Genomic DNA, 21,361 nt, shown 5'->3' with positions numbered 1-21,361 from the left:
GACAAAGAGGTCAGAAAGTCCTGGGAATTTTTTTATTTTTTTTTTTAAGAACAGGAAACAAAGTCGGTGATCAATCCAAATACATCCAATTCAACAAAATCTAGAAACTGAGACAGATATTAGAAACATATAATTGTATCTAAAACTAATAATGAACATATATTAACATATACCCAACACGTAGAACAAATCATGCTGCTTTGCAGTCCAGTGGTCTTAAAAGATAATAACAAAACGAAAATAGAGATCGCACATGAAGCGTTTAGAGCAGACATAGGCAACTGGGGGCCACACAAAACAAATCTCCAAAAATTGTATTTCAAGAAGTTGGAAGGAATAAAAACCCCAATGTAATTCACACAATAACTCCCAAAATGCATAAACTGACAGCAAAATGCACAAAAACACACAAAATGACTGATATGTGTGTCTAGTTTGACAACAAAGACAGACACAACAATACGATATTGATATCGGATATCGGTCCGATATCAGCCAGAAAATATAAATCGAATTTTATCGGACTGCATCTAAAATCACTGATGTAAGCTTTCCGGTAAAATTTTCAGCTCCAGCACTTCTGTCCATAGGTGACTGTGCTTCACACTCCAACAAAGTAACCAACTGTTGCTGACTATTGTTCTCTGTTTGAGTAACATCACTTAATCAAGCCTTTTCTATCATTCCACACCACAATACAAGTAGTAAAAGTATGTATGATTCATGCTGATATCATATTGGATCAATATCGGTATCGGCCGAGACACCCCTAACAACAACCAAAAATGACTAGGAAAACACAATAAACAACACATTACAGAATAGTTTTAAAGACACACAAACTGTCAACAAAATTACACAAAATGTAAAAAAAAACAACAATACTAAAGTGACCCAAAAACGCAGAAATCGTGCAGAAATACAGAAAATGACAGAAAAAACATGTTTTATTATCAATGTTGCAATGAGGACAAATGTAGGTAGACAATAATGAGAACATTTATGAATAAATATTTTTTTTGCAATGACAGCGTAATTAAAAGTTAGCAAAGCAGCACTTAGAGCAAAAACTCAGTCACAACAGGACACAAAATGTATATAAAAGGTTTGTGACAAACACATGCACAAACTGATTGACTGCTAATACTGTGTTACATTATTGTTATAATTATAGATGATAAAAAATTGAATGTTTAATGCACACAAAGAATCTCCATGGTATTTTTTTTTTGTTTTTACTACTATTATAATGTTTTACTCTTGAAACTTAACTTTCATCTAGAAGTCAAATCCATTCAAACACTGCATGAAGTCATTGATTTAACTTCACTCACTTTTTAAACAATGTAATGAACAATATCAAACAATGATTAATTTTACCATCCCTGAGGTGTGTGATATGCTACCATGGAAATGTGAAGCAGTAAAACATGTAAAATAACAAAGACTAAAAATGCTACTCAACAGCAAAGACGAAAATGTTCATTTTTCTATTGTACATCTGAATAACTATAATAATTAGGGGTGTGAAAAAAAAAAAAAAAAAAAAAAATAATCACAATTTTTTGGGTGCCGATTTTTAAATTACAAAATCTATTTTTTATTTTTCATATTTAATCAATATTTTTGTGTATGTGTGCAATATTTCAGTGGTGGTAACAATGCTTTCAATGTGTTGCAATGGCTATTTGATGCACTTGATTTTATGATGGCAGTGTGTAATGCCTGCAATATTTATGTATGCACAGACATTTTATTTTCATATAATCTGTTCAGATCAGTGTTTAGAATAGAATAGAATAGCCTTTTATTATCATTACATAACATGTAATGAGATATCAGTTTAAACTGATACACAAGGATGAATTATAATTTTTTTCTTATTTTTGTGCATTGTCAGTAACTCAGGGTGATATATCCTTAATGTTCTCACTTACAGTTGTTTCAATGCCGTCATTATGTTGTCATGGTTACTTTGAGACTTCTACACAGTAGTTTCAGTGAAAAGAAACTTGCTATTTTATGATAACAGTGTTTAACACTGCATTTTCCTTTTTTCAGTGAAAATGTGCAAAAATAATATTAATAATAATAATAATAATAATAATAATAATAATAATATATAAAAAAAATGTAAGTGGAGCGTTAGGTTAACTTAATACTTTTTGTGGTAATTATGCAAGTATTCTTTGCAATGCATCATCTACTGTCACTTATACAGGTGAGGGTTACAGAGCACACTGCAAAAAAACACTTTAAACAGGATTGAATATTCATTATTTTCAAAATTGTAAAAAAAAAAGAAAAAAAAAAAAAGGGGGGGGGTGGTTCAAAAAATTGGATTGCGTGAGTTGAAATTCATCCACCGAATGAATGAAGATTGCCCTGCAGCTTTACTGCGTAGGCAAACTTTACAGGCATGGGAACAGATTATCTGAACTCGACTTCTTTTTAACTTTGTAAGAAATATTGCACAAAAGAAATGAAACGTCGTCAACAACAGCACGACAGCAAGCGCTTAGGGGCACAAATAGTCCTTAAGCGTAGACACTCCCTAGAGCATGTCAGCCTTAGAATTACAACAATTAAACTCATTGGGGAAAATGTGCTCGGCTGTGAATGCAGCAATAAGGCAGAAACCATTGTCAATCACAAGCACATGCAAAATTAGTGTGTAAATTATTATTTATTTGTTTCTTCAAGCTGTTCAAACCCACTGTGATATTCAAAACCTGGAGATAAGATCATCCCTGTTGCTAGAAGGATGCCAGCAACAGGGTGAGCAGATTGTTTCTGATTGAAGAGAACAGCAGAAAAAACTGAAGACAAAAACTAGAGATGGGCTTTAAATGAAAGCACAAACCACCCTTCTTTGTGACGATATAGTTTCAGATTGGTTTATATAATCCGTGTGGATCTGTGGCTCGTGTGGTCTGATCTGTTTCATGTTGCGCCCACAATAAGTCCAGCACTTTGAATGTAACAATTACTGTAGTTTTAAAGTGCTAAAAACTAAAGTGAGGTAGCTAAAGATTCACTTGAACACAAGCCCAGTCAAAACCTTGGGGATGCTCAAGCACAAGACAAAAGCTTAATCTCTAAAGCAACATTACAAGATGCTAAAAAAAAAAAAAAAGAAAAGAAAATACACTTGCTTTATGGATTTTTTCCAACATAATAAAATCCCTAGAAATGCTCCTTTACAACACAAGCATGCAATGGGATTTGCAGTTTCTTATTATACACATGCAACCTTATATCCTGATGATGTAACTATGACAACAGATGCATTTCGCACTTATTGTTTGTCTCAGGAGGTTAAAAGGGACTTAGGAACAAAGCAAACCAAGTCCCAAAAGGATAGGCTGCCATAACACATCAAATCACAAGCACACTTTGTGTACATGCAAGTGTAATATGCACATATTTTCAAACCATTGAAGACGAGAATATTTATTGCTAACAGTTGCATCATTACGGAGAATGAATCAAGCCAAGATAAATAGATAAATAAATAAATAAATAAATAAATAAATGCTGTTATTATCACTGTACACATGTACGACGAGATTTAAAAAAGCCAACTCCAGTAACAGTGCAATAAATCTTTTCCTGCATTTTTCCAAAAAAAAAAATCCCATCAAATGTAGCGACCACTTGTGAACACAAGGTCACGAGATCCACATGAGCATTCATAAATGGCTGCTTTGTTATTGTAAGCGGAACCCGTTCATTATTGCAAGTCACAGGTCTATCAGGTAGAAAATAAGGAGGTAGCTTTGGCGAGACTTTGGGGCACATTTGAAGGCAGGTTGTGAAGCAGAAGAGCTGCACTGTCTTTGATCAGAGAGCAAAGGAGACAGCACCATGTCAACATTTTACACACATCTATGTCAGCAGTCCCCTCTGGGCAAAGGATTAAAGCGAGAGCCTCTCAGATAGAGCACAGCAGACAACACAGTTGGTTGCTGGGTCTAAAGGAAACTGGAGGATAGGCGTGTTGCACATAGGCAACACACTGTTTTCAGAAATGAGAAGAACACAGATGGACATTGTCTGTTTCCAGGTATGACATGCCACAAACTGATTTTTCTCAATCTTTTCTGTCTTCATTTTTTCCCCTTCAACACCTTAAGCTGCAACACAATTTTGTCTAAGTATAACGACAAATTAACATTTCCCTTTTAAATGCCCTGAGGGAGGTTAAATCAACCACACGACCGGTGAGTCCTCATATTTGTTCCATAATATCACGCTTCACAACAAACTACGAACCCATGAGAGCCCTTAAAAAACAGTAGCCTAACAACAACCACAGGAGCATTTAACTTCCAGTAGTCATTGGGGGCAATTTAATCACTTGTGTTACTATCGGATATATGAGAGATAGCCAGTCTTATGTCAATAGAATCATTGTATTAGGCTACAATACCTATGAAAAAGCCCTTCGACATTAGATATTCTGACCAAGTGCTAAAGCTAATTTTTCTTTGGGGGGGTCCAAAATAAATACCAAAGGTCCTTCACTTATAATTTTTTTTGGATGTATGGATAACCATTATAACACAGGTTGAACACTTAAGGGTGCATTCACACCAAAAGAATTCTAGAACAGTTAAAATGCTCTAGGATTCGTTTGAAGGGATAGTCTGCCTTGTTTGGGTGGGATGAACACGTAAATGAAATCCAGAGCGGATCTAGAGTAATTGTTTTGGCCTGACTCGGAGCATTTTCAATCGAAGGCTAGAGCGACTAAGGTGCGCTGTGATCATAAACGCTCTCAGCTCTGATGACAGAGTGCGCGGCATTGTGGGTGGGCAGGAGAACTGTCTACGGCATTAAATAAAGCATCAAAAGCACGGCAACTTGTTGCTGCTCATTTGTTGAATGTTGTAAAAAAAACAGGAAAGGCACTTTTACACATTTGCTTTGACCAATAGAGGAGAACCTCACCTTCTCATTTCTATTAATCTCCCCAAAAAAGTCTTTACTCCACCAATTCCCCCCAAGCGACTAACTCACGCAACTGCATTAGAGGCTGTTTGGAGCAGATGAAAAAGTGTGTAGTGGATGAAAACCGAGCCAAATCAAAGTGATAGAACCATGAGCTGTTCTCCACCCATTTGGCCTGAGTCCGGGCCTATACCAATGAGAAAGCACCCTTAGGTTCTATCTGTAATTGTGTTTTTTCACAAGTTATTCCAATTTCCTCCCACCATCCAAAAATCTAAAATCATGTCTGTTGGGTTCATTGGAGTCTATAGATTGCCTATAGGAGTCAATGGGCGTGTGAGTGGTTGGTTGTTACTTTGTGTTTGCCCTTTGATGCACTGTTCAGGATATGCCCCACCTTGCGCCCATTGAGAGGTCACAGCCGCAACACTGAACAGGAATTAGTGGGTTGAAAGATAAATGAACAAATGATTATTTGTTCATTGGAGGGAAATGGATTTCTAAGGGTTATGTAGGGTTACTGAAAAAGCTGGTATAATTGCTTGGACAAAACTGACCATTAAAATCTTAGGAGAGTTTTCTTATTAAAACAGCCATTATTGACCAGCCACAAAACATTTTTTAAAATACAGAAACAGTGTGCAATATGGGCTTGTTTTGGTCTCATAAAAACACAGTAGAAAAAATGCCCTAGGGGGTTCTTGTCTTGAATGAGCATTCAGTCTAAAGTGAGGTCTTAAATCCATTTTTACAAGAGCACAAGAGGGAGACTTGATAGCAAATAGTAGCTTATTTGTAAGACATGCAAAAATAAAACCCTCAAATAAAGAAGCCACTCTTCTGGAACAAAGGAGGTAGTTGCATCATTTATGATGGCACTTTTTGTCTGCTTTTTTTTTGTTTCAAGTTGTCATCACACAATGCCTCTCAATCTGTTTTGAAACACCATTCTACTAAATTTCACTAAACAAAACTTTATGCAATTTAATAAAGAAATTCAAACCTAGAAACATTTTACAAATCAAACAACTAGTAAATTGGTTATGGTTAGTCTTGTATGGGGCCTTTTGATAATTCATCATTTAGATTGATCCTCTGTGGCAGCTTTGGCTTTGATAAGATGAAACTGTCTGTTCCATATTTTTGGTATTATCAGCGAATCCCCAGGTAAACGTTCAATTCCAATAACGCATAAATTCTCAACACCTTAAATATTCAATCTGAGGCAATAGCTAAGACAGCACAAATAACCTGAACCAACTTAACACTGGAGTTTCTAGTCAAACATCCCTTCTGATCAAGATTAACATGTCACGTAAAAAACAATGTGTCTCAGCAACGTGAGTTTATGAGGCAATAATTGTTTGATCGTTACTTTATTAACATTTATTAAACCTTGTCAAATTTCACTCGTCTACCTGCTGAAGCAACGCTTTTCCCAAGCGATAGCCTCTGTTGGATATGTAACGTAACACTGTCACCAAGCTAAAGTACAGTAAATTGATAAAGGGGAGAGGGTAGAGCAGGGGTATTTAAACCATTCTAGTCCATCAGGTTGTACACATTTCCCTGCTTCAACACAGTTGAGACGCTTGTCTGCAAGCTTCCTGCAGAGATACTTTATGACACTTCATCAGATATAGGAGGTTTGGAAGAGAAACTCATCTAAAAACCTGCTACATTAGTGGCTCTTGAGGACTGTGTTTTAAACTGGACACCCTTGAGGTGAAGGTTAATAGAAATACCCACTGTGGACACAAAGTTACACCATATTTTTATCTAACACGATTTTCCACATCAAATCTATGCATCAGCATGAATCCCTTTGCTGTCTATCTGCCTGTCAATACTTACTTATCCTTTTTAGGGGTAAATGCCAGGAGCTGGGGTGTTATTTGAACAGGTTGCCAGGCAATCGCAGGGCTAACGGAAAAGACTGACAGTAACGCACACATTCACACATCTCAAAGAACCAATGGTTAGAAATTGAAGTTTGTGGGAAACAGACTATACAAGCCGGAAGAAAACAAGCAAACCCAACAAGGTGCCACAAAGGCCTGAGGAAATGTTAACCCCTTGATGCATGAAATACGAGCACAATGTGGGGACACACTAAGGTTCCCAATAGTCTCACAGGCTTTAGTCCTAGTTGTAGCTCACTTTGGAGGGTATCCTTTTCTCACCAGACAACAAGGAAGTCAAAAACACAAAATGTAAGAAATATCTATTGGTAAATCCCTGAAGAGTATATACTTTAGTTAACGTGTTCACAACACCTTCATTAGGTGCACTATGGAGATGTGTCTGACTGTGTTGTGAATAAAATGGATACTTCTAAATAAGACAGACAGTATTTGCTACGTTTTTAACACTCTCAGTCTTGCTGAGAGCCAAGCAGCTGAACGCACGCGCACACACACCGTCACAAATGCACGTGTAGAATTTTGACAGTGGTTGCTACAGGAGAGAAAATTACAGCTCATCAATTTCACCTTCCCCATTTTCTCAACTTGTCACTGTCGTTAGAGGGAAAAGAAGGATTGCCCATCATCAAATTCACTAATTAAACAAACTACAAAGAAAGCAACTTTTTTTTAACATTCTTTTCAAACCAATTTATGATAAACACAACTGAACCAATATCACATCCATCATGGGTTGATAAAGGGTAGGTGTCATCCAGCAAAATAGATATATATGGCGATATTATGAATGCTGTTAGCTTAAGTCTGTACAAAGTCATGTTGGCTGTATATTGTGAAATGTAGGAACATCTGCTTATTCTGTGCACGTCTCCATTAAACCCTTTTGTTTCAAATAAGCTTATCTAATTTTGCAAGCTAAAAACTTCAGTCCATCCACGGAATGTGCTGCAGTGTTATGATTGCAAAACTTGTCACTTTTTAAAAGAGGAAAATGTTAGGAGTCCCTCTGTGTAACAAAGTGAGTGGCACTTGATCTTCTGATTGCATGCTACTTCTCCTCATTGAAAGGAAGTGGGCAATGCAAGATATCCCCGCAAGTGTTGGAGTCACACCAAAGACCTCAGGAACATGAGAGCTGCCAAGATCAGCCAAAGATACAGCACCAAGGGAGATGTGCCGCAGGCCCGAAACTTCAAATCCAGAAATAAATGGAACGGAAAAAAAAAACCTCAATTCCCAATGCAGATATTTAGACCAGCACAGCTAAAAGCAAATGAGCAGCTTCAGCAAAGAGGACACCAGCATCCTTGGGCCATAGAAATGTATCCATATTACAGTGAAATCAAGCCAATTAGTCTGGGGTTAAAATCTTTACTTGACTGAGTTCTTGAAATTTGTTCTCTTGACACCTTGTGTTAATCATTTTGTGTGCATGTGACCAGACCAACTTTAAATCTGTGTTCATCATGATAATTGACAGGAGGTGATGCAGTCAGCTGCACTCCGAGGATTTTTGTCACTAGCACGGAGGGTGCTGAAATCCCAAAATACAACTTCATAGTGAGACGTTGGAGAGGAGCAGATAAAGTAAGGTGAGAGAATCTCAAAACTTTTTTTTTAACAAAGTCAGAAACATGTGCGCACACACACACACAGGAGCAAAGGCAGCTTGTGTGCATTAAAGCCTTGGAGCTCCCCCCTAGCAAAAATGTCTTGGCCGAACTTGAACTACAGGGCAAATAGAACAGGTGGAAGGGCAAAGGAAGCACGCGCGACTTAGTCTTTACAATACCCTTCTAGGGATGCACCGAAATGAAAATTTATAAACGCTTGGCCGAATACCAAACATCGAATGCGGTTGTTAAGTTTTTCACTATTTCTTTAATAGTGCATAAACAGCCTAGAATAAATTTCTAGACATGTTTTTTTCAAAGAAAGTAAATGTTTATTGAATATTCTGACATTTTTTAAAAAATATTCCAGTAGCCTTTGCTTTTCAAAAAAAGCACAACAAAGTTGTGAAAACTTGAAGTTGAAAAAGTTCTGTTTCCTCCCTTGTTATTCCACATTTAGTAAAAAGTCAGCTTTAAACGGGCAAGTTGGATTTTGCCCACATTGGCAGGTGACGTCACCTAACACACCTCCTAGGATGTGAGCTCCTCCCTCTCCAACAGCTAAAAACACTGCGGTTTAACATAGAATATATATTATACTTTATTGCCATATATTTAAATGCAAACTGCACTACTGGACGCCAAAACTGGACTACTTTTTCTGCTGTTGATCGTGGTGGGAGTCACTGCTTAGAGCTACGGCCATTGTTCACACACATCAGCTGTTAGCACTCCGTGCTAATGCTACACCAGCCTATGAAGCGAGACCCAACATTGCTTGTGAACTGAGGAGATGGAGATGTTTACGGATTTGTGGCTCACAGCGCCAACAACGGACTCGGTTGTAGAATTGGACAGCTTCCAATTTTTAAGCGTGATGGACGACTGAGAGCGGTAAGCGGAAAGGAGAGAGTCTGGCTCTGTTAGTGTGTGGAAAGGAGGAGCTGTTGCTCTTGCTGCAGCAACGCCCACACACTATACATTGTTTGATTCCGTCACTGCGTCTCACGCTACTATTCGGCCTTGCTTTTAACTCACTGCACCGAAGGTTGAATGTGGCTTTTTTTGCAATATTCGGCCAAATACTCGGTGCATCCCTATAGACTTCTTCACAAGTCGTGTTTGGTTTATTCATCTTGTAAAAAGTGGATTAGGCCATCACATTATTATTAAATCAAAACTATGAGCCCACTCATATCCTCCTTTCACCTGATTTCTCTATGCTGAAGGAAAAGTAAATTATGAGGATTTGCCAGCATTGCAGTTGCACAAGTCAGAGGTGAGAATTACAAATTAGCAGATGATTTTATCCAAAGCGACGTGAGACTTGCTCAACATCCCACAGTGATTTCCCAGGTTGGATTCAAACCAGTGACCCTCCAATTACAAGCCAGCTTCCTTAATCGATACGCCACCACCACCAAGAAGTCCTGTGCAGTGCAGTGTGCCAAAAGTGGGTCGTCTTCAACCTTTCATCACATGGAACAAGTGACAAACACTGCATCAAATGTCAGACTTTGATGTGTGGGTGAAAAAGTTCAGACGACATCTTGCAGTGTATCTTTTCTTTCAAAACACACAAACACAGATTCACTCACACACATTCTCTATTCATAAGAATTCCGATAAGGCATCTATGTTCTATTGTCAGACAGCACTTTAGTTTTTTTAAGATCAAAACTCCATGAATTTCCAGTTGAAAATTCAGTGTTTAACAGAAGCACATGGAGGCCAAATGCACAGCTAAACCTAAGCATAGCTATTTTGGCGTTAAATGTAGTAACTTGGCAATGATGGGAACAGTAAATTGAGAGCATTAAATAGCCAATGTGATCACCGATTGAGTGCATCAAGGGCTCTGATGAAAACCATTAAGAAGATTAAACAAATCATGACCTTTACTTGAGCGACCATAGCTCGCTCCTTTCACTAGCCACAATAAACAATCTTCAACTGTGTCTCCACACACAAGTAGCAAGGCTGTATATAACGACACTGACAGTGTCAAGAAAATTTACTGTGCAAAGTGAGTTTTCAATATGTGGCAATTGGATCACTTAAGTGCCAATAGTTTATGAGGTCATTCCTCAGGACATGGTGTGCAGACACGCATGAATTGTCTGGTTATTGATTCAGAAATAAATTCAGCTGCCTCTGGTGGATACATTACACTCCTTACACATTACCAATGTTCCTAAATGGTGATGCTTGATTGCTGGTAATGTAAATGGGCCTATCTGCGACTCTGCTATCGCCAGGTCAGTTATTTGATCACAGTGAGTGTAGGGCCACCCACAGCTTGAAGATTTGTGCTTGGGCAGCACCCGAACAATGATTTAAAGGAAAGCACTGACCAATGACCGGAATGCCGTCATGCTGTAAAACAATAATCTGGTACAGTCGAAAATGCAGCACAATGTTTGGAATTATAGCAAATTAAATGTGCTACAGTAAAAGTGAAAAAAAAAACCTGCCTAATGAACCCACACTAATGAAAAATACATAACCTTCAGGCTTCTACCCAGATGACTCAGTTATCCATAAATGATATTACTGCTTGGACTTTGCATGCATCACTTCTGAACAGACTCTTCATGCCTGCCTGGGGCCGTGCAAGCAGTCCAACCTCCTCCCTTCCTCTGAAAACACGCTTTGAAGTTGAACTCAGATCAATACTTGAATGCTGAATTTAGAAGCAGGTAAATAAAACCACAAAATAGCAGGGCAGTTGACACCTCTCGTGCCTTTTTGGTAGTGCTGTTGAGTATGTAATGTTTGTTGTCTGCAGCTTATTGTTTTTTTTGTTTCTTTTTAGAAGTATACAACAAAAGGCTAAATAAATCCACAAGAGGAATGCGAAATGACTTGAATAGGTTTTATATTGTTTGAGTGTGATAAAAACATGAGCTGCATCATTTTAGAAGATGTTAAAAAAAAACTATTCTCGAGCCGTCGACGTCAGTAAAGATTTTGCCGTACTTTGCAGCCATTTGCTTATTCTTTAATCGTGGAAATGTAAATTTTGTGGTACATTTCCCACCCTGAAGACAATTCTTTGCCTGCTGCCAGGTTTTATAATATACTATAATTACCAAGAAAGAAAAAGGGTCTTTAAATGCAATTCAGGTTGATTGAATAAATTTCCACCTCTCAAGCTGTTCTCCAGAAACCACTTGGTATTAACGTAAAAAAAAAAAAAAAAAACTATGTAATGAATAAAGCCAAGCTTGCCTTTTAAAAATCTGTTAACATTTCAGCTGTGCCTTTATTGTTAAGACAAATCAAGGTTATGCATCTGCAAAACATAGCGTGGCAGTCCAAACAAAATTAGTTGAACTTTGTTGCAATAACTGTGGAAGATATAAGACAGCAAAAACAAGCCAATGGAGATTACACATCAGAGTACCAGTTATATATGAATACTACTCGTGTTGTTGTTTGGCCTTGATTTTATGGGTGGCAGCTTAATGCGTTTCTGTTAAAGTAATCAACAATCAAAAGACAAACAGAAAGAGTTTTAAATTCTAACCTAACCAACGCTACCTTGACACAAAGTTTTTAACTACATGTAACCTGCAGAAGAAAATACTAAAAGACGAACATCAGCAGGAGTGAAGAGAAGCTTGAAAAAGTGCCTTGAATTGATGTTACCTGTTGGCATTACCTGCCCATGATTTAAGGTAATGACTCCAATCAAACACCATGCTGTAGCAGGTGCCGAGGCCGTCAAGGGCATTTAGCAACAACTCCTACGGCCGAGTAATGCTTGACCAAGGGGAAAATAAATCAATTTTCCAGGGTAAAAAAAAAAAAAAAAAGACACTGCAGCTTCCTACGTTCACCAATGAAACGATATTCTAACAAGAGCATCCAAAGCACAAATAAGCATTCTCTTTGCCAGATATTGGCAGCTATCTGAATCAGTGGTCCCGACCTTGGTACCATTATCATTCACACTTATTCACAAATATTTGGAAAAACATTCTTCCCCATTAATAATACAATAGGTCCAAATGTATCAACACCCCCCATTTTTTGGAAAAAATTGCGATGAAATGCACAATCTGGATGAAAGTAGGTGGGGAGGAAACAACTCCACATAACCAAGTGAAATTTCATAAAGATAGGTCATTACGAACTGAGAAATCAATTTTTGAAATTTGGTCAGTGATGAGAGTGATTTTTCGAAACTGATCCAGAATCAGTATATTGATTCAGAACCAGTTACAAAATGTAAAGGACTCTTCCATGGCATAAGGTTTGTCTTTGTTTTAAATTTTTGTCAAAATCCGTTAAGTACTTTTTGACATAATCATGCTATTAGTCAAACAACTAAATAAATGCCGATGAAAATATTTTCTTCTTTGGCGGGGATAACAACATAATAAACCATCAAATCTCCTCAACAATTCTGCAATATCAGTATCTTTACTAGTATGGAGAGACTAAACATTATAAGAACCCTGTGAAACCTTATCACTAGGGATACACCGAATATTTGGTGGCCGAATATTGCAGTTTAGTGGCTCCAAGCAGTGACTGCCAACACAATCGGCAGCAAAAAAAGTAGTGCAGTTTGGGCGTCCAGTAGTGCAGTTTGCATTTACATATATGGTAAAGTATAATATATATTCTATAATAAACTGCATTGTTGTTTTAGGTGTTAGATAGATGGAGAGGGAGGAGCTCACATTCTAGGAGGCGTGTTAGGTGATGTCGCCTGTCAACGTGGGCAAAATCCAACTCGCCCATTTAAATTCGATTAATCAACGATTATTACGATATTAACGATTATCACAATTTTTTATGCATCCTTTTTTTCTCACTTTGTGGCTATTTCATACTTTTAAACAAGGTATGTGTGTCGGTATGAATTTATTAATGTAACCAAACAAATGTGTCACTATTATCTTTATATCAAATCACCATATCCAACAGTAATCTTATTACAAAAGAAAGAAATATATATATAAAAATAAAAATGAAAAACTAGCTTGCTCGGCGAATTCAATCGCCGAACACAAAACCTTATTTAGTAAAAATAAAGACTTCCAAAGAAAACTTAAATGAGCAGCATAAATCCCACAAGATACTAAACATTTTGCTCTGCACAATCAAAGCAGCTTTAAAAACATAAAACCTACAATATCAGCTCTCATACCACAAAACAATTATTAATGCCAGGGACCGTAAGTGCTGAGACAAATGTGCAGCTACATATCATCGTGTCTTCACTTTCAAATTATTTTGTAAGAAAAGGAGCTGGTCAACATGCTTCCATTCACTGTGCTCTGCTGTGCAGTTACACAGCGGTCCATGTTTCTAGACGGGTCAGGTCAGGTGGGTAGCCGGCATTGCCACCAACCCCTTGCGCCAAATGTCGTGGTCCGGTCCCCGGGTCGGAGCGCACTGAGGACAGTCCGTGCCGGGGGTGGGGGGGCTCAGCGAGGTAACAATGTCCACATTTCCGGTAAGCAGCAAGTTGGGTGCGGGGCGTGCCTTCACTGCCAGGCCCTTCCAGGCCACGTTATGTTTGAGCCTCCGCGTACAGCCGAGTCCGGACTGTCCGCACTCCTCGGAGTTTAAACACGTAGATGGTTATTATGGTTAGGGTAAGCAGAGGATGCACACAGGAAGCATGAGGGGCAACTCAAGGGCTGCAGGGTCCTCAGATAAAGACGGGAGCGTTTGAGCCAATCGCCTGTATTGAATAGATGGCGCGGCTGATGAATGTGTTTTTGTTATGCAGATTGAAAAGAGAGGTAAAATAACCCGTGCACACCTGGGAATCCCTTTTGTGTCCAAGTGTGCAACAATTATTACGACGGTACCGATTAAAAAAGGAAGAAACAACAGAAAATCCCCCCCTACATTGCTGAAAACTGAACGTAGGGGGCGCCATTGCTCCGTAGGGGTGCAAACTTACAATGTTGGAGCCCCTACGCTAATGATGAACGACTAACCTTAATCGCATCGATATTGAGGTTTTCACTACCGCGATAACGTAACCTCAGATGATGATATAAATGTTCACCAATCAGAATCGCCCAGAACCGTATAGTCTGAAATATCGTAGGTAAATGATTAAAATTTTCTGGACACTAATGGTAAAATAACTAATAACACATCCTTGCGTCCATTTGTTTTTGTTTAATCATTATGGTCTGGAATGATGTCACCAGGATCATTTAAATTAAGTTGATCAAAACTTAATCAATAAACCTGCTCAGATTCAGTAAACCATTGATCCCTGAGGGGAAATTGGGTGACATTAATGCTGCTCTTAGAAAAAAATAAAAAGCATATGCATTTATAAACCCTTTTTCAAAATCATAAATCGAATCGCAATATCTGTCAGAAAAATCGCAATTAGGTTTTTTGTCGAAAACGTGCAGCCTTGATTAAACCACAATTTCTATGCTGCAACGTCTGTGTCCACAGACATAAATTTACCACTTTGGATAAATGCACGAGTAGTTTGTCTTTATCACAATGCATCAACTTCAAATTTAAAATGCTTACATTTGGAAAAATAGTGCTTCTATAATGCCTTCCAATGCACTTAATCATTGTTTATCATCTGTACTGATTCACTGCAGCTTTACCGCAGTGCAAATACTTATCCTGAGGCTGATGCAGCACTGATGTTATTCATCACATGAAAGTGGCAGTTCAGAAAGGGCACAGACAATCATGTGAATCCCTGAGTGATTAGCCGTTACCTTAGAGTAGGTTCTCTCGGCTGTTGTAAACACATATGTTGTAGGACTTGGAATAGCTGTGAGAGTGCCATGCAGCAAGCTGTCTCTGCTTCAGTGTTGCACTGTTCTCTAACACATCAACAGACACAGAGAAATTTAGCTGTCACTGCAGCGGAAGTTATTCAGATATCAGCCAGGAGACGAAGGCTTGGGGCTTTTTTTTTGTTTTTACAATTATTTGGTTAAATGTGTCATCACATTTTCCCTGTCCAATAAATATGAAGGTTGTTGCTGATGATGCCATGTAAAACATGCTTTTATTGATACATGAAAATGTCAAAGAAAAAGGCCACTTGTTTTAAAGTCTGTTTAATAATTATCTACATGGAGGATTTGATTATTTGTTTAAAGGATATTCTCCAAACTCTAAAAGAGCAGATGTTTTGGGAAACCCCTAAAATAGAATAAATTAAGATATTAAAGATGAATCTTTGCCAGTTTTGAATGACAATTGTTCTGCACAGTTGTTTTCTAGAACCTGTTCAAACCTAATCTTATAATTATTAGGATAATATGAGGAAATGGCAGACCGACGTCAACAATGAGCCATGGCGTTGTAAACAACAATGACCCCAAATCCTTTCTGGTGTTCCATTTAACATTGTTTTTCCTTTCAATGGACATATTAGGTGGTTCAAGGCTGGAAGAAGGAAGCACTTGACCCAGAGGTAATGATATTGGCTTTTAACTGGAGTGGACTTGCGAGCATATAATCACCATGTTCTCATGCAGAAAGTATTAACCTTCGTGATTATTTCTTTTTTTTTTTGGAACTGTTCCTCTTTATTGACCACTTATTCAGAGTCAATGATTATGAATAGATGACATAAGTGTATACTCCATGATGAAGTCTTCGATGAAGTTCTTATCTTAAAGACTGCTTCTCATACATGTGAGCAGCATCTTTCCGATCAAGTTTAAAGCAGCCTGGGATTCTCTGTGCACTGCGATTAATTACTGTATATTCCACATCATTTTATACAACTATCATAAAATTGTATCAACAGCACAAAAAAAATTCTATAAGAATAAAATAAGATTGAGTGGCATAGTGCTGTGCCAAAATATTGATACGAAGATACATCGCAATATTTCGTCTTGCGGTATGTTATCGATACACTGGTGCTGAATATAGATATTTTTACACAAGTTAAGTACTGTACTAAGCACAAGTTCAATTTTCTCAGGTTTTCAAGTTTACAAAGAAAAAATTGATATTAGTATTAGCACTAAAATGTATGTGCAGTGTTTTGCAGTGCAGGTTTAAATTCAACTTTACACATGGTGGTAAGTGTAAGTTAAAATGTGAGCCCAGGTTTTCATAGACCACTCAGCTGTCTATATTATACTGCACTGACTGAAATGTTTATTTTTCACGTGCAGTGAAATTTTCCAGTCTTCATAAAACAAGTTCATTCTGCTTGTTAAAGGGGGGCATCATGTTTTTTTCAGGCACATAGTACCATTCTATAGCATACTCATAACTATGCTACTCATTTTTTTGGGAAAATGCAGCAAATAAAAAAAAAAAAAAAAAACTTAAAAGAAATTTCCCTCTGTTGCTCACGGTTTATGACACCTCGATTTCGCCTCTGTCTCTTTAAGAAACTCCAAGCTTGTCTGACACGCCCCCTTCAGTACTCATACAAGCATGCACGGATGTTCTTTACTTCTGTTTTTCTGTGCGCTGTATTTGGCTACTTTCTACATCGCTACAGTACATTAGAATGATTATCAAAGTGAGGAATGCTAACGTACGAACCAACACACACACACTTACCCGTGCTGCTGCTGGTGCTATAGTCTAGAATAGGGATCGCATTGTGTCTGTGTACTTATTAATCCACTTTCAAATAAGCTCTTGAAAAACTAAATCTGCAGAGGCGGGGCTGTGGGCTGAACTAAGGAAGAGTATATGGTAGGGGGAGGGACTCCGCTGTGGACGATCACTCGGCTGGTGACAAAAGGTCCGAGGTGTCTTTTGGAAGTGGGGGCATTCCAAGGAGGTGAGGGCGTTCCTAGGAGGACTCAGGCGTATTTACACCTAAAATGGATGCCGTCAGAGTTTTTAAAGATTACTCAAACATACATGAATGAGCCAAGGCAACACTCCAGGTGTGTTTTTAATGAGGGACATAGTAACATGATATAAATCTTCAAAAAAACACTGAAGTGTTCATGTTTACAGGGAAGTTAATAATACTAGCACTGAAATGAGTATTTTCTGAATTCATTTTTTTTTTTAATGATTTAAAGTTAATTTGATACAAAATAATGCTTCACCAAAATATTGTTAATGATGTTTGCACAGTCTTCCCTTAAAGAATTAAACACAAGGACATTGGACTAGTTTTGGTCAGTATGTGTGTGTTAAGAAGAGCCACTGTGCAGTATACACTTTGTTTTGCTTGGCTGTTATTCGTGTGAAATTCATTGACAACATTTTGTAATTCCTGTGAAATGGATTTAGAGCAGTCGATAATTTCTGAATTTCTTCAGTGACATATCGTAATGTATCGTGGAATCCTGCAATATATCGATTATTGCAGAATCACTGTATCGTGATATTATCGTTTGTGGGAATTCCACATGAATACCAGCCAAGTAAAACACTGACGTTTTTTTTTTTAATTACTGTGGAATGGATCTAGTGCACTCGATAAATTCTGAATTTCTTATCGTTTGTGGGAAAAATATCACAATAGTATCATATCGCGAGGTAACTGGCGATACCCAGCCCTAAAATGGCCTCTTATTTAGAAGAGTTTAGTAAACAACTTTTCACTACACGCCTGTTAAAAAAACTAGCTGAATATATGTAGCAGTTTAGAGGTTATGCATTTTCATTCAATTATAAAAGTCTCAATTTCACAGAACACCACAAAAACATTTCCTTTCAAAGATATGCAAGTAAAGTTTGAATAGTTAGGTTGATGCTTTATCCAAACGGCCTTGATATTAGAATGATTTGCAGGAAAACAACTTGCCCTCGAACTTCTTCTTAGTGAGCCTGCTGTGAAACAGTGGGTGGACATTACGGCACCATTTATAATTGGAGTAGATGCACAGGGTGTTGATGCAATTGTTCAAAAACATAATTTTGCCACAACAGCCTCAGTAAAGCAGCGACGGCTTTTAATCTCTCGGATATGTCAAGATGAGAAAGTGATGAAAAGCTGCATGTTTAATCAGCATCAACAGTTTTCCACCATAAGTTAGAGTTTTGGTTGTTTTTTTTACTTCATTAACTCATTCACTGCCAGCCATTTAAAGACCCACAAAATATTTTGTACTATGACAATCTAAAATCTGAATCCAAATTCTGAAAGAATAGACTACTTTTACTAGGGAAAAAAAGGTTTCTAGCTTGTTTCGTTCTTCCGTTAACAGCAGTTTAATATAGGTCGTTTCACACAAAATGCGGTTTCTAACAAAAAGCTGAGAAAACAGCCTTTTTCTGAAAAATCCTGTCAGTGACTTTGAAACTATTTTTTTTGCTTTAGGGACACCTCAACATTTTTCCTTCTATAAAACTACAAAAACAACACAGACTGGGCTTTTGATGGCAAAATTATTATTATTTTGCCATCTTGATCAGAGTTGTATGTTTTCTTACTGTATTGTACTGTACTTGCATTCCTCCAAGTCTCTCCCCACGTCATTCTCCACACATGCAGCTGGGAGCTTCACAATCTTCCCTCGTAGCGCCTCATGCATCCAACATTTTGGACTTAACGCGGGTTAGAACGGACGGAATAAGAACGGCACAGCCATGAGCCGTAGTCGCCGCACTCACACTGTCTGATATACTAGCAAAGCTCTCATCAAGTCTCACACATTGGACGTGAGACACACACATTTCAACCTGATGTGAGTGACAAAGTGGGTGCTTGCGCGCGGCTGATGCACACGCGTGAGAGAGTGAGCCCACATGTTGGCACACACAAAAATAGACTGTGTCATGTTTCCCAGTAAGATTGTGTGAATAGGAAGGGTAAATTGTTAAAACCAAAGAAAAGAAAATGTATTGAAAAATACAAAATTGGTGTAAAAGTAACTTTTAATTGTTTCAAATGTAATCACTGCTTGTTGTTGGGTATATAAGAACAAAGGAACACCATCTTTCTAGCTTTGGAGGTAAAACCTTGTAAATTTGGTCTGTAAACTTCAACAAAATGAACTTTTAGGGAATGTCGGAATAGCCTTTTATAAGTTTGTGTTCTTTAAAAAATACATGACAAGAGGCCCTTGAAAAAATAATCCCATATTAAATTGCAATATTGAGGAAAAAAGAATGGCAATTGGATTATTTTCCAAAATTGTTCAGCCCTAGTTAGAACATGCTGGAACATTGGAAAAGAAAAGCGAATAGAAGTAGGGCTGAAATGATTCATCGAGTTACTCGATTAACTCGATTACAAAAATTCCTTGAGGCAAAAATTGTGCTTCGAGGCATCGTTACATTCCTATGACGCGCACTGTACGCGCAGGAAAAGCACAACACTAGTGCGTCATCAAGGCACGACAAACATTCTGCACTTATTTGCCGCCATGGCAGAGAGTAAGGGTGAGAGAACGTCTAAAGTCTGGGATCATTACATCCTCAAAAATGAAAAGAACAAGGTACAATGTCTGTGATGGACTGGCGCCCTGTCCAGGGTGTACCCCCGCCCGGCGCCCTATGAGAGCCGGAGATTGGCATCAGCAGACCCCCGCGACCCTGATAAACGGGAATAAGTGGGTATGAAAATGGATGGATGGAGGTACAATGTGTCTACTGCAAACAATACCTGGCATACCACAGCAGTACGACTTCAATGATGCAGCATCTGAACCGAAATCGTCGACATGCTGTTTCAACAAGCGTTGCTCAAATAAGGTAATGTAGCACTAATTTAGGCCTGGGCCGATAATCAATAAATGCATTAATTAACCGGACGATAAACGAAAATGAACACGGAAGTTTTCAAATACACATGCATGTCGGCTGCGGCTGCAGAGGTTAGCGTCAGAAATGGATATAACAGCAGATAAATTCTAATAATTTCTCAGTGTACTTGCAGCATAATTACTCTAAAAGAGTATACGACCGCCAGGCAATCTTAGAATTAGGCAAATCAAAGTTATAGTCGGGTAGATGCGGCAACTCTAGCTTCGGATTGCTTCAGCGGCAACACCCAGCGGCCTGTGTAGCAGTGGAGCTTCGCATCAGCGATGTGCCGGAAGCATGCACGGCACGCTTGCACACACAAACCAGGGTAGACTGTCTTGAAATCCTTAAAAAGGTAAAATATTAAATTTGATGTAGCCAAATTTAAGGCTTTAAAAGCTTTAAATTTGAGAAAAAGGGCATTAAATTTGAGAAATTGTAGCATTAAATATTGTGGTACGCCTCAGTGCCTGTGCTCTGAAGTGTTGTGGATTTTAAACACCGTCTCTGATCATCACTGTGACAATTCTAATGATGTCAGCAGTACAATATTTTGATATAGAACAGAAATATTTTATTAAGCCCGAGATGAATTAATTTTCTCAGCTGCTAAAAACATAATTCCAATGTTTGTCAAACACATACACACAGGTTTCTAGGTTACCATAGCAAATAGGCTCACCCCAGAAATTATATATTATTTTTTAGTAGTTAGTTGACTTAACTGAATTGGTATTTAATTGTTGACACTGGCACTTATAAACCCTACATTGTTAAATTGCAATAAATAGGCTTAGTTTTGGAGCCAAATGTTTTTTTGAGAAATAAAAGCCAAATGCTTGATCATTTTACAGCCACGTCATTTTCGTTCTGCATTATTTGTTGTGGTTGCTTAAAAACATTTAAAAAAAAAAATCCAATTAATCGATTGATAAAGTGCTAGGTTAATCGATTCCAAAAAAGAATCTATAGCTGCAGCCCTAAATAGATAAAAAGAAGACCCTGATTAAGAAAGGCTTATGACAGAGTAATGTATAGATTCTTTGTGTTTGTAAGAAGCCACGGTGGAAGTAAAACTCACCCAAATGCACTAACAAAGGCTCTATTTCTAGCACTGCAGCTGAGGCAACTTCCACTTTTATTTGTTCAAGGCAACAAGAGTTTAATTTATGCAAAAGT

At 37.9% G+C, this 21,361-nt stretch overlaps 1 protein-coding gene across 2 annotated transcripts in view; it reads right to left on the bottom strand.

Moving 5' to 3' along the window:
• ca16b (carbonic anhydrase XVI b) overlaps nucleotides 1-21,361 on the bottom strand; it is a 155,642-nt gene that overhangs the window by 118,107 nt on the left and 16,174 nt on the right. The window lies entirely within an intron of this gene.

Source organism: Gouania willdenowi, chromosome 5 (genome assembly GCF_900634775.1).
Source record: "Gouania willdenowi chromosome 5, fGouWil2.1, whole genome shotgun sequence".
In the NCBI taxonomy this organism is placed as follows: Eukaryota; Metazoa; Chordata; class Actinopteri; order Blenniiformes; family Gobiesocidae; genus Gouania; species Gouania willdenowi.
This window is presented reverse-complemented; position numbering and strand designations above follow the sequence as displayed.